This window comes from Danio rerio, chromosome 5, assembly GCF_049306965.1.
Source record: "Danio rerio strain Tuebingen ecotype United States chromosome 5, GRCz12tu, whole genome shotgun sequence".
NCBI lineage: Eukaryota > Metazoa > Chordata > Actinopteri > Cypriniformes > Danionidae > Danio > Danio rerio.
This window is the reverse complement of record NC_133180.1, coordinates 44091419-44104850: the sequence shown is the minus strand read 5'-3', so window position 1 is coordinate 44104850 and position 13432 is coordinate 44091419. Positions and strand designations below refer to the sequence as shown.

Here is a 13432-nt window from a genome sequence, read left to right as displayed (position 1 = left end):
TGATCATCCGGGTGACACATGGAAATACTGTCCACTATACTAACAAAGACTAGCGTGCTTTTGGTTATGTCAAGCGTGGGTGGACACTTTCTGCCAGCAGTCTCACCAAACCGAAGCCAAGCCATTCCTCCTTAAGACAGGCAGAGTCAGACATGTAATAAAAACAACGACCGATGGGTTCAGTCCAAAGGGCAAACTGTAGCTTCTGCTGGTTATAGTCACCCTCAAAACCTTTGGCTGTTACCAAGGACTGGGCTCTAATCTGTCTGATGTCCTAATAACACAATTTTACATGGTGACATCACTGCAGCTTTGAAAATGTGGATATATTTGTCTTAACCAAAGACTGCACCTCTTTCTGTGTGACCTCATTCTGTACTGCGTAATGCTTCGATGCCTTCATTTCAACAAAGTAGGATTACGAGGCCAACGTGCCTTGCAGTCACCCTTGCCGAACATTGTGCTGTGTATGGCCAACTGCTCTGATTAAGCAGCATAGTGTTACAGCTCGAGTTTCTCTTCAATCACGCACAAATCTTTCGCCTTTTACTAAAGATTTCCGTGGGGAGGAACTATTGTGAGTTTTGTTTATTTTTGGGTGCTCTGCTATCTGCAGAGCTGCATTAAGATGTTGAATTGCAGAAAGAGGTGTGGAAGAGTGTTTGTGTCAGTAGATTAGCCTAGACAGAATGGTTGTTATCAATCCGGCGATCAAATGAAGTTGCTCTTAGCTCATTCTCTAAAGCGCAGCAATCTTGGATCTGTGTGTCTTTTTCTCCCTCTCTTCACAATTGCAGTCTTTGGAACCGCAGCAAAAAAGCGAGTGAGCAAAATCGAGCTCTTTTTTACCACAAGAAGGACATGGCCAATATTGTATGGTGGGTTTGTTTCTTTGGAAAGCTTTATGCTTAAGCCTGAGGTGGGGTAAGGAGTTCAGCGTCTTGAAGAAAATGCCTCCCCGTCGGGGAATCGAACCCCGGTCTTCCGCGTGACAGGCGGAGATACTGTCCACTATACTAACGAGGATCACTTATGCAAGAATGTAAACTGTTCAGCTGCACTATTATGTTGAGGTTGCCTGAGAGCAAAAGGCTGCAAGTTTCTTCCGACGAACGTCGCACTGTGGGCTTGTTTTTTTTTTGGACAGATTCATGCTGAAGCTCAAGTTTTTAAGAGGAGTTTAGCATCCTAAAAAAAGCCCCCCCTGGCAGGGAAGCGAACCCTGATCATCCGGGTGACACATGGAAATACTGTCCACTATACTAACAAAGACTAGCGTGCTTTTGGTTATGTCAAGCGTGGGTGGACACTTTCTGCCAGCAGTCTCACCAAACCGAAGCCAAGCCATTCCTCCTTAAGACAGGCAGAGTCAGACATGTAATAAAAACAACGACCGATGGGTTCAGTCCAAAGGGCAAACTGTAGCTTCTGCTGGTTATAGTCACCCTCAAAACCTTTGGCTGTTACCAAGGACTGGGCTCTAATCTGTCTGATGTCCTAATAACACAATTTTACATGGTGACATCACTGCAGCTTTGAAAATGTGGATATATTTGTCTTAACCAAAGACTGCACCTCTTTCTGTGTGAGCTCATTCTGTACTGCGTAATGCTTCGATGCCTTCATTTCAACAAAGTAGGATTACGAGGCCAACGTGCCTTGCAGTCACCCTTGCCGAACATTGTGCTGTGTATGGCCAACTGCTCTGATTAAGCAGCATAGTGTTACAGCTCGAGTTTCTCTTCAATCACGCACAAATCTTTCGCCTTTTACTAAAGATTTCCGTGGGGAGGAACTATTGTGAGTTTTGTTTATTTTTGGGTGCTCTGCTATCTGCAGAGCTGCATTAAGATGTTGAATTGCAGAACGAGATGTGGAAGAGTGTTTGTGTCAGTAGATTAGCCTAGACAGAATGGTTGTTATCAATCCGGCGATCAAATGAAGTTGCTCTTAGCTCATTCTCTAAAGCGCAGCAATCTTGGATCTGTGTGTCTTTTTCTCCCTCTCTTCACAATTGCAGTCTTTGGAACCGCAGCAAAAAAGCGAGTGAGCAAAATCGAGCTCTTATTTACCACAAGAAGGACATGGCCAATATTGTATGGTGGGTTTGTTTCTTTGGACAGCTTTATGCTTAAGCCTGAGGTGGGGTAAGGAGTTCAGCGTCTTGAAGAAAATGCCTCCCCGTCGGGGAATCGAACCCCGGTCTTCCGCGTGACAGGCGGAGATACTGTCCACTATACTAACGAGGATCACTTATGCAACTATGTAAACTGTTCAGCTGCACTATTATGTTGAGGGTGCCTGAGAGCAAAAGGCTGCAAGTTTCTTCCGACGAACGTCGCACTGTGGGCTTGTTTTTTTTTTGGACAGATTCATGCTGAAGCTCAAGTTTTTAAGAGGAGTTTAGCATCCTAAAAAAAGCCCCCCCTGGCAGGGAAGCGAACCTTGATCATCCGGGTGACACATGGAAATACTGTCCACTATACTAACAAAGACTAGCGTGCTTTTGGTTATGTCAAGCGTGGGTGGACACTTTCTGCCAGCAGTCTCACCAAACCGAAGCCAAGCCATTCCTCCTTAAGACAGGCAGAGTCAGACATGTAATAAAAACAACGACCGATGGGTTCAGTCCAAAGGGCAAACTGTAGCTTCTGCTGATTATAGTCACCCTCAAAACCTTTGGCTGTTACCAAGGACTGGGCTCTAATCTGTCTGATGTCCTAATAACACAATTTTACATGGTGACATCACTGCAGCTTTGAAAATGTGGATATATTTGTCTTAACCAAAGACTGCACCTCTTTCTGTGTGACCTCATTCTGTACTGCGTAATGCTTCGATGCCTTCATTTCAACAAAGTAGGATTACGAGGCCAACGTGCCTTGCAGTCACCCTTGCCGAACATTGTGCTGTGTATGGCCAACTGCTCTGATTAAGCAGCATAGTGTTACAGCTCGAGTTTCTCTTCAATCACGCACAAATCTTTCGCCTTTTACTAAAGATTTCCGTGGGGAGGAACTATTGTGAGTTTTGTTTATTTTTGGGTGCTCTGCTATCTGCAGAGCTGCATTAAGATGTTGAATTGCAGAACGAGATGTGGAAGAGTGTTTGTGTCAGTAGATTAGCCTAGACAGAATGGTTGTTATCAATCCGGCGATCAAATGAAGTTGCTCTTAGCTCATTCTCTAAAGCGCAGCAATCTTGGATCTGTGTGTCTTTTTCTCCCTCTCTTCACAATTGCAGTCTTTGGAACCGCAGCAAAAAAGCGAGTGAGCAAAATCGAGCTCTTTTTTACCACAAGAAGGACATGGCCAATATTGTATGGTGGGTTTGTTTCTTTGGAAAGCTTTATGCTTAAGCCTGAGGTGGGGTAAGGAGTTCAGCGTCTTGAAGAAAATGCCTCCCCGTCGGGGAATCGAACCCCGGTCTTCCGCGTGACAGGCGGAGATACTGTCCACTATACTAACGAGGATCACTTATGCAAGAATGTAAACTGTTCAGCTGCACTATTATGTTGAGGTTGCCTGAGAGCAAAAGGCTGCAAGTTTCTTCCGACGAACGTCGCACTGTGGGCTTGTTTTTTTTTTGGACAGATTCATGCTGAAGCTCAAGTTTTTAAGAGGAGTTTAGCATCCTAAAAAAAGCCCCCCCTGGCAGGGAAGCGAACCCTGATCATCCGGGTGACACATGGAAATACTGTCCACTATACTAACAAAGACTAGCGTGCTTTTGGTTATGTCAAGCGTGGGTGGACACTTTCTGCCAGCAGTCTCACCAAACCGAAGCCAAGCCATTCCTCCTTAAGACAGGCAGAGTCAGACATGTAATAAAAACAACGACCGATGGGTTCAGTCCAAAGGGCAAACTGTAGCTTCTGCTGGTTATAGTCACCCTCAAAACCTTTGGCTGTTACCAAGGACTGGGCTCTAATCTGTCTGATGTCCTAATAACACAATTTTACATGGTGACATCACTGCAGCTTTGAAAATGTGGATATATTTGTCTTAACCAAAGACTGCACCTCTTTCTGTGTGACCTCATTCTGTACTGCGTAATGCTTCGATGCCTTCATTTCAACAAAGTAGGATTACGAGGCCAACGTGCCTTGCAGTCACCCTTGCCGAACATTGTGCTGTGTATGGCCAACTGCTCTGATTAAGCAGCATAGTGTTACAGCTCGAGTTTCTCTTCAATCACGCACAAATCTTTCGCCTTTTACTAAAGATTTCCGTGGGGAGGAACTATTGTGAGTTTTGTTTATTTTTGGGTGCTCTGCTATCTGCAGAGCTGCATTAAGATGTTGAATTGCAGAACGAGATGTGGAAGAGTGTTTGTGTCAGTAGATTAGCCTAGACAGAATGGTTGTTATCAATCCGGCGATCAAATGAAGTTGCTCTTAGCTCATTCTCTAAAGCGCAGCAATCTTGGATCTGTGTGTCTTTTTCTCCCTCTCTTCACAATTGCAGTCTTTGGAACCGCAGCAAAAAAGCGAGTGAGCAAAATCGAGCTCTTATTTACCACAAGAAGGACATGGCCAATATTGTATGGTGGGTTTGTTTCTTTGGACAGCTTTATGCTTAAGCCTGAGGTGGGGTAAGGAGTTCAGCGTCTTGAAGAAAATGCCTCCCCGTCAGGGAATCGAACCCCGGTCTTCCGCGTGACAGGCGGAGATACTGTCCACTATACTAACGAGGATCACTTATGCAACTATGTAAACTGTTCAGCTGCACTATTATGTTGAGGGTGCCTGAGAGCAAAAGGCTGCAAGTTTCTTCCGACGAACGTCGCACTGTGGGCTTGTTTTTTTTTTGGACAGATTCATGCTGAAGCTCAAGTTTTTAAGAGGAGTTTAGCATCCTAAAAAAAGCCCCCCCTGGCAGGGAAGCGAACCTTGATCATCCGGGTGACACATGGAAATACTGTCCACTATACTAACAAAGACTAGCGTGCTTTTGGTTATGTCAAGCGTGGGTGGACACTTTCTGCCAGCAGTCTCACCAAACCGAAGCCAAGCCATTCCTCCTTAAGACAGGCAGAGTCAGACATGTAATAAAAACAACGACCGATGGGTTCAGTCCAAAGGGCAAACTGTAGCTTCTGCTGATTATAGTCACCCTCAAAACCTTTGGCTGTTACCAAGGACTGGGCTCTAATCTGTCTGATGTCCTAATAACACAATTTTACATGGTGACATCACTGCAGCTTTGAAAATGTGGATATATTTGTCTTAACCAAAGACTGCACCTCTTTCTGTGTGACCTCATTCTGTACTGCGTAATGCTTCGATGCCTTCATTTCAACAAAGTAGGATTACGAGGCCAACGTGCCTTGCAGTCACCCTTGCCGAACATTGTGCTGTGTATGGCCAACTGCTCTGATTAAGCAGCATAGTGTTACAGCTCGAGTTTCTCTTCAATCACGCACAAATCTTTCGCCTTTTACTAAAGATTTCCGTGGGGAGGAACTATTGTGAGTTTTGTTTATTTTTGGGTGCTCTGCTATCTGCAGAGCTGCATTAAGATGTTGAATTGCAGAACGAGATGTGGAAGAGTGTTTGTGTCAGTAGATTAGCCTAGACAGAATGGTTGTTATCAATCCGGCGATCAAATGAAGTTGCTCTTAGCTCATTCTCTAAAGCGCAGCAATCTTGTATCTGTGTGTCTTTTTCTCCCTCTCTTCACAATTGCAGTCTTTGGAACCGCAGCAAAAAAGCGAGTGAGCAAAATCGAGCTCTTATTTACCACAAGAAGGACATGGCCAATATTGTATGGTGGGTTTGTTTCTTTGGACAGCTTTATGCTTAAGCCTGAGGTGGGGTAAGGAGTTCAGCGTCTTGAAGAAAAGGCCTCCCCGTCGGGGAATCGAACCCCGGTCTTCCGCGTGACAGGCGGAGATACTGTCCACTATACTAACGAGGATCACTTATGCAAGAATGTAAACTGTTCAGCTGCACTATTATGTTGAGGGTGCCTGAGAGCAAAAGGCTGCAAGTTTCTTCCGACGAACGTCGCACTGTGGGCTTGTTTTTTTTTTTGGACAGATTCATGCTGAAGCTCAAGTTTTTAAGAGGAGTTTAGCATCCTAAAAAAAGCCCCCCCTGGCAGGGAAGCGAACCCTGATCATCCGGGTGACACATGGAAATACTGTCCACTATACTAACAAAGACTAGCGTGCTTTTGGTTATGTCAAGCGTGGGTGGACACTTTCTGCCAGCAGTCTCACCAAACCGAAGCCAAGCCATTCCTCCTTAAGACAGGCAGAGTCAGACATGTAATAAAAACAACGACCGATGGGTTCAGTCCAAAGGGCAAACTGTAGCTTCTGCTGGTTATAGTCACCCTCAAAACCTTTGGCTGTTACCAAGGACTGGGCTCTAATCTGTCTGATGTCCTAATAACACAATTTTACATGGTGACATCACTGCAGCTTTGAAAATGTGGATATATTTGTCTTAACCAAAGACTGCACCTCTTTCTGTGTGACCTCATTCTGTACTGCGTAATGCTTCGATGCCTTCATTTCAACAAAGTAGGATTACGAGGCCAACGTGCCTTGCAGTCACCCTTGCCGAACATTGTGCTGTGTATGGCCAACTGCTCTGATTAAGCAGCATAGTGTTACAGCTCGAGTTTCTCTTCAATCACGCACAAATCTTTCGCCTTTTACTAAAGATTTCCGTGGGGAGGAACTATTGTGAGTTTTGTTTATTTTTGGGTGCTCTGCTATCTGCAGAGCTGCATTAAGATGTTGAATTGCAGAACGAGATGTGGAAGAGTGTTTGTGTCAGTAGATTAGCCTAGACAGAATGGTTGTTATCAATCCGGCGATCAAATGAAGTTGCTCTTAGCTCATTCTCTAAAGCGCAGCAATCTTGGATCTGTGTGTCTTTTTCTCCCTCTCTTCACAATTGCAGTCTTTGGAACCGCAGCAAAAAAGCGAGTGAGCAAAATCGAGCTCTTTTTTACCACAAGAAGGACATGGCCAATATTGTATGGTGGGTTTGTTTCTTTGGAAAGCTTTATGCTTAAGCCTGAGGTGGGGTAAGGAGTTCAGCGTCTTGAAGAAAATGCCTCCCCGTCGGGGAATCGAACCCCGGTCTTCCGCGTGACAGGCGGAGATACTGTCCACTATACTAACGAGGATCACTTATGCAAGAATGTAAACTGTTCAGCTGCACTATTATGTTGAGGTTGCCTGAGAGCAAAAGGCTGCAAGTTTCTTCCGACGAACGTCGCACTGTGGGCTTGTTTTTTTTTGGACAGATTCATGCTGAAGCTCAAGTTTTTAAGAGGAGTTTAGCATCCTAAAAAAAGCCCCCCCTGGCAGGGAAGCGAACCCTGATCATCCGGGTGACACATGGAAATACTGTCCACTATACTAACAAAGACTAGCGTGCTTTTGGTTATGTCAAGCGTGGGTGGACACTTTCTGCCAGCAGTCTCACCAAACCGAAGCCAAGCCATTCCTCCTTAAGACAGGCAGAGTCAGACATGTAATAAAAACAACGACCGATGGGTTCAGTCCAAAGGGCAAACTGTAGCTTCTGCTGGTTATAGTCACCCTCAAAACCTTTGGCTGTTACCAAGGACTGGGCTCTAATCTGTCTGATGTCCTAATAACACAATTTTACATGGTGACATCACTGCAGCTTTGAAAATGTGGATATATTTGTCTTAACCAAAGACTGCACCTCTTTCTGTGTGAGCTCATTCTGTACTGCGTAATGCTTCGATGCCTTCATTTCAACAAAGTAGGATTACGAGGCCAACGTGCCTTGCAGTCACCCTTGCCGAACATTGTGCTGTGTATGGCCAACTGCTCTGATTAAGCAGCATAGTGTTACAGCTCGAGTTTCTCTACAATCACGCACAAATCTTTCGCCTTTTACTAAAGATTTCCGTGGGGAGGAACTATTGTGAGTTTTGTTTATTTTTGGGTGCTCTGCTATCTGCAGAGCTGCATTAAGATGTTGAATTGCAGAACGAGATGTGGAAGAGTGTTTGTGTCAGTAGATTAGCCTAGACAGAATGGTTGTTATCAATCCGGCGATCAAATGAAGTTGCTCTTAGCTCATTCTCTAAAGCGCAGCAATCTTGGATCTGTGTGTCTTTTTCTCCCTCTCTTCACAATTGCAGTCTTTGGAACCGCAGCAAAAAAGCGAGTGAGCAAAATCGAGCTCTTTTTTACCACAAGAAGGACATGGCCAATATTGTATGGTGGGTTTGTTTCTTTGGAAAGCTTTATGCTTAAGCCTGAGGTGGGGTAAGGAGTTCAGCGTCTTGAAGAAAATGCCTCCCCGTCGGGGAATCGAACCCCGGTCTTCCGCGTGACAGGCGGAGATACTGTCCACTATACTAACGAGGATCACTTATGCAAGAATGTAAACTGTTCAGCTGCACTATTATGTTGAGGTTGCCTGAGAGCAAAAGGCTGCAAGTTTCTTCCGACGAACGTCGCACTGTGGGCTTGTTTTTTTTTTTGGACAGATTCATGCTGAAGCTCAAGTTTTTAAGAGGAGTTTAGCATCCTAAAAAAAGCCCCCCCTGGCAGGGAAGCGAACCCTGATCATCCGGGTGACACATGGAAATACTGTCCACTATACTAACAAAGACTAGCGTGCTTTTGGTTATGTCAAGCGTGGGTGGACACTTTCTGCCAGCAGTCTCACCAAACCGAAGCCAAGCCATTCCTCCTTAAGACAGGCAGAGTCAGACATGTAATAAAAACAACGACCGATGGGTTCAGTCCAAAGGGCAAACTGTAGCTTCTGCTGGTTATAGTCACCCTCAAAACCTTTGGCTGTTACCAAGGACTGGGCTCTAATCTGTCTGATGTCCTAATAACACAATTTTACATGGTGACATCACTGCAGCTTTGAAAATGTGGATATATTTGTCTTAACCAAAGACTGCACCTCTTTCTGTGTGAGCTCATTCTGTACTGCGTAATGCTTCGATGCCTTCATTTCAACAAAGTAGGATTACGAGGCCAACGTGCCTTGCAGTCACCCTTGCCGAACATTGTGCTGTGTATGGCCAACTGCTCTGATTAAGCAGCATAGTGTTACAGCTCGAGTTTCTCTTCAATCACGCACAAATCTTTCGCCTTTTACTAAAGATTTCCGTGGGGAGGAACTATTGTGAGTTTTGTTTATTTTTGGGTGCTCTGCTATCTGCGGAGCTGCATTAAGATGTTGAATTGCAGAACGAGATGTGGAAGAGTGTTTGTGTCAGTAGATTAGCCTAGACAGAATGGTTGTTATCAATCCGGCGATCAAATGAAGTTGCTCTTAGCTCATTCTCTAAAGCGCAGCAATCTTGGATCTGTGTGTCTTTTTCTCCCTCTCTTCACAATTGCAGTCTTTGGAACCGCAGCAAAAAAGCGAGTGAGCAAAATCGAGCTCTTATTTACCACAAGAAGGACATGGCCAATATTGTATGGTGGGTTTGTTTCTTTGGACAGCTTTATGCTTAAGCCTGAGGTGGGGTAAGGAGTTCAGCGTCTTGAAGAAAATGCCTCCCCGTCGGGGAATCGAACCCCGGTCTTCCGCGTGACAGGCGGAGATACTGTCCACTATACTAACGAGGATCACTTATGCAACTATGTAAACTGTTCAGCTGCACTATTATGTTGAGGGTGCCTGAGAGCAAAAGGCTGCAAGTTTCTTCCGACGAACGTCGCACTGTGGGCTTGTTTTTTTTTTTGGACAGATTCATGCTGAAGCTCAAGTTTTTAAGAGGAGTTTAGCATCCTAAAAAAAGCCCCCCCTGGCAGGGAAGCGAACCTTGATCATCCGGGTGACACATGGAAATACTGTCCACTATACTAACAAAGACTAGCGTGCTTTTGGTTATGTCAAGCGTGGGTGGACACTTTCTGCCAGCAGTCTCACCAAACCGAAGCCAAGCCATTCCTCCTTAAGACAGGCAGAGTCAGACATGTAATAAAAACAACGACCGATGGGTTCAGTCCAAAGGGCAAACTGTAGCTTCTGCTGGTTATAGTCACCCTCAAAACCTTTGGCTGTTACCAAGGACTGGGCTCTAATCTGTCTGATGTCCTAATAACACAATTTTACATGGTGACATCACTGCAGCTTTGAAAATGTGGATATATTTGTCTTAACCAAAGACTGCACCTCTTTCTGTGTGACCTCATTCTGTACTGCGTAATGCTTCGATGCCTTCATTTCAACAAAGTAGGATTACGAGGCCAACGTGCCTTGCAGTCACCCTTGCCGAACATTGTGCTGTGTATGGCCAAGTGCTCTGATTAAGCAGCATAGTGTTACAGCTCGAGTTTCTCTTCAATCACGCACAAATCTTTCGCCTTTTACTAAAGATTTCCGTGGGGAGGAACTATTGTGAGTTTTGTTTATTTTTGGGTGCTCTGCTATCTGCAGAGCTGCATTAAGATGTTGAATTGCAGAACGAGATGTGGAAGAGTGTTTGTGTCAGTAGATTAGCCTAGACAAAATGGTTGTTATCAATCCGGCGATCAAATGAAGTTGCTCTTAGCTCATTCTCTAAAGCGCAGCAATCTTGGATCTGTGTGTCTTTTTCTCCCTCTCTTCACAATTGCAGTCTTTGGAACCGCAGCAAAAAAGCGAGTGAGCAAAATCGAGCTCTTTTTTACCACAAGAAGGACATGGCCAATATTGTATGGTGGGTTTGTTTCTTTGGAAAGCTTTATGCTTAAGCCTGAGGTGGGGTAAGGAGTTCAGCGTCTTGAAGAAAATGCCTCCCCGTCGGGGAATCGAACCCCGGTCTTCCGCGTGACAGGCGGAGATACTGTCCACTATACTAACGAGGATCACTTATGCAAGAATGTAAACTGTTCAGCTGCACTATTATATTGAGGTTGCCTGAGAGCAAAAGGCTGCAAGTTTCTTCCGACGAACGTCGCACTGTGGGCTTGTTTTTTTTTTGGACAGATTCATGCTGAAGCTCAAGTTTTTAAGAGGAGTTTAGCATCCTAAAAAAAGCCCCCCCTGGCAGGGAAGCGAACCCTGATCATCCGGGTGACACATGGAAATACTGTCCACTATACTAACAAAGACTAGCGTGCTTTTGGTTATGTCAAGCGTGGGTGGACACTTTCTGCCAGCAGTCTCACCAAACCGAAGCCAAGCCATTCCTCCTTAAGACAGGCAGAGTCAGACATGTAATAAAAACAACGACCGATGGGTTCAGTCCAAAGGGCAAACTGTAGCTTCTGCTGGTTATAGTCACCCTCAAAACCTTTGGCTGTTACCAAGGACTGGGCTCTAATCTGTCTGATGTCCTAATAACACAATTTTACATGGTGACATCACTGCAGCTTTGAAAATGTGGATATATTTGTCTTAACCAAAGACTGCACCTCTTTCTGTGTGACCTCATTCTGTACTGCGTAATGCTTCGATGCCTTCATTTCAACAAAGTAGGATTACGAGGCCAACGTGCCTTGCAGTCACCCTTGCCGAACATTGTGCTGTGTATGGCCAAGTGCTCTGATTAAGCAGCATAGTGTTACAGCTCGAGTTTCTCTTCAATCACGCACAAATCTTTCGCCTTTTACTAAAGATTTCCGTGGGGAGGAACTATTGTGAGTTTTGTTTATTTTTGGGTGCTCTGCTATCTGCAGAGCTGCATTAAGATGTTGAATTGCAGAACGAGATGTGGAAGAGTGTTTGTGTCAGTAGATTAGCCTAGACAGAATGTTTGTTATCAATCCGGCGATCAAATGAAGTTGCTCTTAGCTCATTCTCTAAAGCGCAGCAATCTTGGATCTGTGTGTCTTTTTCTCCCTCTCTTCACAATTGCAGTCTTTGGAACCGCAGCAAAAAAGCGAGTGAGCAAAATCGAGCTCTTTTTTACCACAAGAAGGACATGGCCAATATTGTATGGTGGGTTTGTTTCTTTGGAAAGCTTTATGCTTAAGCCTGAGGTGGGGTAAGGAGTTCAGCGTCTTGAAGAAAATGCCTCCCCGTCAGGGAATCGAATGTAAACTGTTCAGCTGCACTATTATGTTGAGGTTGCCTGAGAGCAAAAGGCTGCAAGTTTCTTCCGACGAACGTCGCACTGTGGGCTTGTTTTTTTTTTTGGACAGATTCATGCTGAAGCTCAAGTTTTTAAGAGGAGTTTAGCATCCTAAAAAAAGCCCCCCCTGGCAGGGAAGCGAACCCTGATCATCCGGGTGACACATGGAAATACTGTCCACTATACTAACAAAGACTAGCGTGCTTTTGGTTATGTCAAGCGTGGGTGGACACTTTCTGCCAGCAGTCTCACCAAACCGAAGCCAAGCCATTCCTCCTTAAGACAGGCAGAGTCAGACATGTAATAAAAACAACGACCGATGGGTTCAGTCCAAAGGGCAAACTGTAGCTTCTGCTGGTTATAGTCACCCTCAAAACCTTTGGCTGTTACCAAGGACTGGGCTCTAATCTGTCTGATGTCCTAATAACACAATTTTACATGGTGACATCACTGCAGCTTTGAAAATGTGGATATATTTGTCTTAACCAAAGACTGCACCTCTTTCTGTGTGAGCTCATTCTGTACTGCGTAATGCTTCGATGCCTTCATTTCAACAAAGTAGGATTACGAGGCCAACGTGCCTTGCAGTCACCCTTGCCGAACATTGTGCTGTGTATGGCCAACTGCTCTGATTAAGCAGCATAGTGTTACAGCTCGAGTTTCTCTTCAATCACGCACAAATCTTTCGCCTTTTACTAAAGATTTCCGTGGGGAGGAACTATTGTGAGTTTTGTTTATTTTTGGGTGCTCTGCTATCTGCGGAGCTGCATTAAGATGTTGAATTGCAGAACGAGATGTGGAAGAGTGTTTGTGTCAGTAGATTAGCCTAGACAGAATGGTTGTTATCAATCCGGCGATCAAATGAAGTTGCTCTTAGCTCATTCTCTAAAGCGCAGCAATCTTGGATCTGTGTGTCTTTTTCTCCCTCTCTTCACAATTGCAGTCTTTGGAACCGCAGCAAAAAAGCGAGTGAGCAAAATCGAGCTCTTATTTACCACAAGAAGGACATGGCCAATATTGTATGGTGGGTTTGTTTCTTTGGACAGCTTTATGCTTAAGCCTGAGGTGGGGTAAGGAGTTCAGCGTCTTGAAGAAAATGCCTCCCCGTCGGGGAATCGAACCCCGGTCTTCCGCGTGACAGGCGGAGATACTGTCCACTATACTAACGAGGATCACTTATGCAACTATGTAAACTGTTCAGCTGCACTATTATGTTGAGGGTGCCTGAGAGCAAAAGGCTGCAAGTTTCTTCCGACGAACGTCGCACTGTGGGCTTGTTTTTTTTTTTGGACAGATTCATGCTGAAGCTCAAGTTTTTAAGAGGAGTTTAGCATCCTAAAAAAAGCCCCCCCTGGCAGGGAAGCGAACCTTGATCATCCGGGTGACACATGGAAATACTGTCCACTATACTA

General features: G+C 44.9%; 1 protein-coding gene and 21 non-coding genes across 22 annotated transcripts in view; 12 read left to right on the top strand and 10 right to left on the bottom strand.

Annotated features, from left to right (window-relative positions):
- si:dkey-245n4.2 overlaps nt 1-13432 on the top strand; it is a 314713-nt gene that overhangs the window by 91416 nt on the left and 209865 nt on the right. The gene's annotated exons all lie outside the window — the stretch shown is intronic.
- Nucleotides 505-620, top strand: LOC137495778 (U5 spliceosomal RNA). Its single transcript, XR_011015755.1, has one exon. It is a non-coding gene; the product is annotated as a U5 spliceosomal RNA (small nuclear RNA).
- Nucleotides 955-1026, bottom strand: trnad-guc (transfer RNA aspartic acid (anticodon GUC)). The gene has a single exon. It is a non-coding gene; the product is annotated as a tRNA-Asp (tRNA).
- LOC137495777 (U5 spliceosomal RNA) lies at nt 1728-1843 on the top strand. Its single transcript, XR_011015754.1, has one exon. It is a non-coding gene; the product is annotated as a U5 spliceosomal RNA (small nuclear RNA).
- On the bottom strand, nt 2178-2249 carry trnad-guc (transfer RNA aspartic acid (anticodon GUC)). Its single transcript has one exon. It is a non-coding gene; the product is annotated as a tRNA-Asp (tRNA).
- On the top strand, nt 2951-3066 carry LOC137495776 (U5 spliceosomal RNA). The gene has a single exon (XR_011015753.1). It is a non-coding gene; the product is annotated as a U5 spliceosomal RNA (small nuclear RNA).
- On the bottom strand, nt 3401-3472 carry trnad-guc (transfer RNA aspartic acid (anticodon GUC)). The gene has a single exon. It is a non-coding gene; the product is annotated as a tRNA-Asp (tRNA).
- Nucleotides 4174-4289, top strand: LOC137495775 (U5 spliceosomal RNA). The gene has a single exon (XR_011015752.1). It is a non-coding gene; the product is annotated as a U5 spliceosomal RNA (small nuclear RNA).
- trnad-guc (transfer RNA aspartic acid (anticodon GUC)) lies at nt 4624-4695 on the bottom strand. The gene has a single exon. It is a non-coding gene; the product is annotated as a tRNA-Asp (tRNA).
- LOC137495774 (U5 spliceosomal RNA) lies at nt 5397-5512 on the top strand. Its single transcript, XR_011015751.1, has one exon. It is a non-coding gene; the product is annotated as a U5 spliceosomal RNA (small nuclear RNA).
- On the bottom strand, nt 5847-5918 carry trnad-guc (transfer RNA aspartic acid (anticodon GUC)). Its single transcript has one exon. It is a non-coding gene; the product is annotated as a tRNA-Asp (tRNA).
- On the top strand, nt 6621-6736 carry LOC137495773 (U5 spliceosomal RNA). Its single transcript, XR_011015750.1, has one exon. It is a non-coding gene; the product is annotated as a U5 spliceosomal RNA (small nuclear RNA).
- Nucleotides 7071-7142, bottom strand: trnad-guc (transfer RNA aspartic acid (anticodon GUC)). The gene has a single exon. It is a non-coding gene; the product is annotated as a tRNA-Asp (tRNA).
- Nucleotides 7843-7958, top strand: LOC137495772 (U5 spliceosomal RNA). Its single transcript, XR_011015749.2, has one exon. It is a non-coding gene; the product is annotated as a U5 spliceosomal RNA (small nuclear RNA).
- trnad-guc (transfer RNA aspartic acid (anticodon GUC)) lies at nt 8293-8364 on the bottom strand. The gene has a single exon. It is a non-coding gene; the product is annotated as a tRNA-Asp (tRNA).
- LOC137495771 (U5 spliceosomal RNA) lies at nt 9067-9182 on the top strand. The gene has a single exon (XR_011015748.2). It is a non-coding gene; the product is annotated as a U5 spliceosomal RNA (small nuclear RNA).
- Nucleotides 9517-9588, bottom strand: trnad-guc (transfer RNA aspartic acid (anticodon GUC)). Its single transcript has one exon. It is a non-coding gene; the product is annotated as a tRNA-Asp (tRNA).
- Nucleotides 10291-10406, top strand: LOC137495770 (U5 spliceosomal RNA). Its single transcript, XR_011015747.1, has one exon. It is a non-coding gene; the product is annotated as a U5 spliceosomal RNA (small nuclear RNA).
- Nucleotides 10741-10812, bottom strand: trnad-guc (transfer RNA aspartic acid (anticodon GUC)). The gene has a single exon. It is a non-coding gene; the product is annotated as a tRNA-Asp (tRNA).
- Nucleotides 11514-11629, top strand: LOC137495769 (U5 spliceosomal RNA). The gene has a single exon (XR_011015746.1). It is a non-coding gene; the product is annotated as a U5 spliceosomal RNA (small nuclear RNA).
- On the top strand, nt 12671-12786 carry LOC141385963 (U5 spliceosomal RNA). The gene has a single exon (XR_012407076.1). It is a non-coding gene; the product is annotated as a U5 spliceosomal RNA (small nuclear RNA).
- On the bottom strand, nt 13121-13192 carry trnad-guc (transfer RNA aspartic acid (anticodon GUC)). The gene has a single exon. It is a non-coding gene; the product is annotated as a tRNA-Asp (tRNA).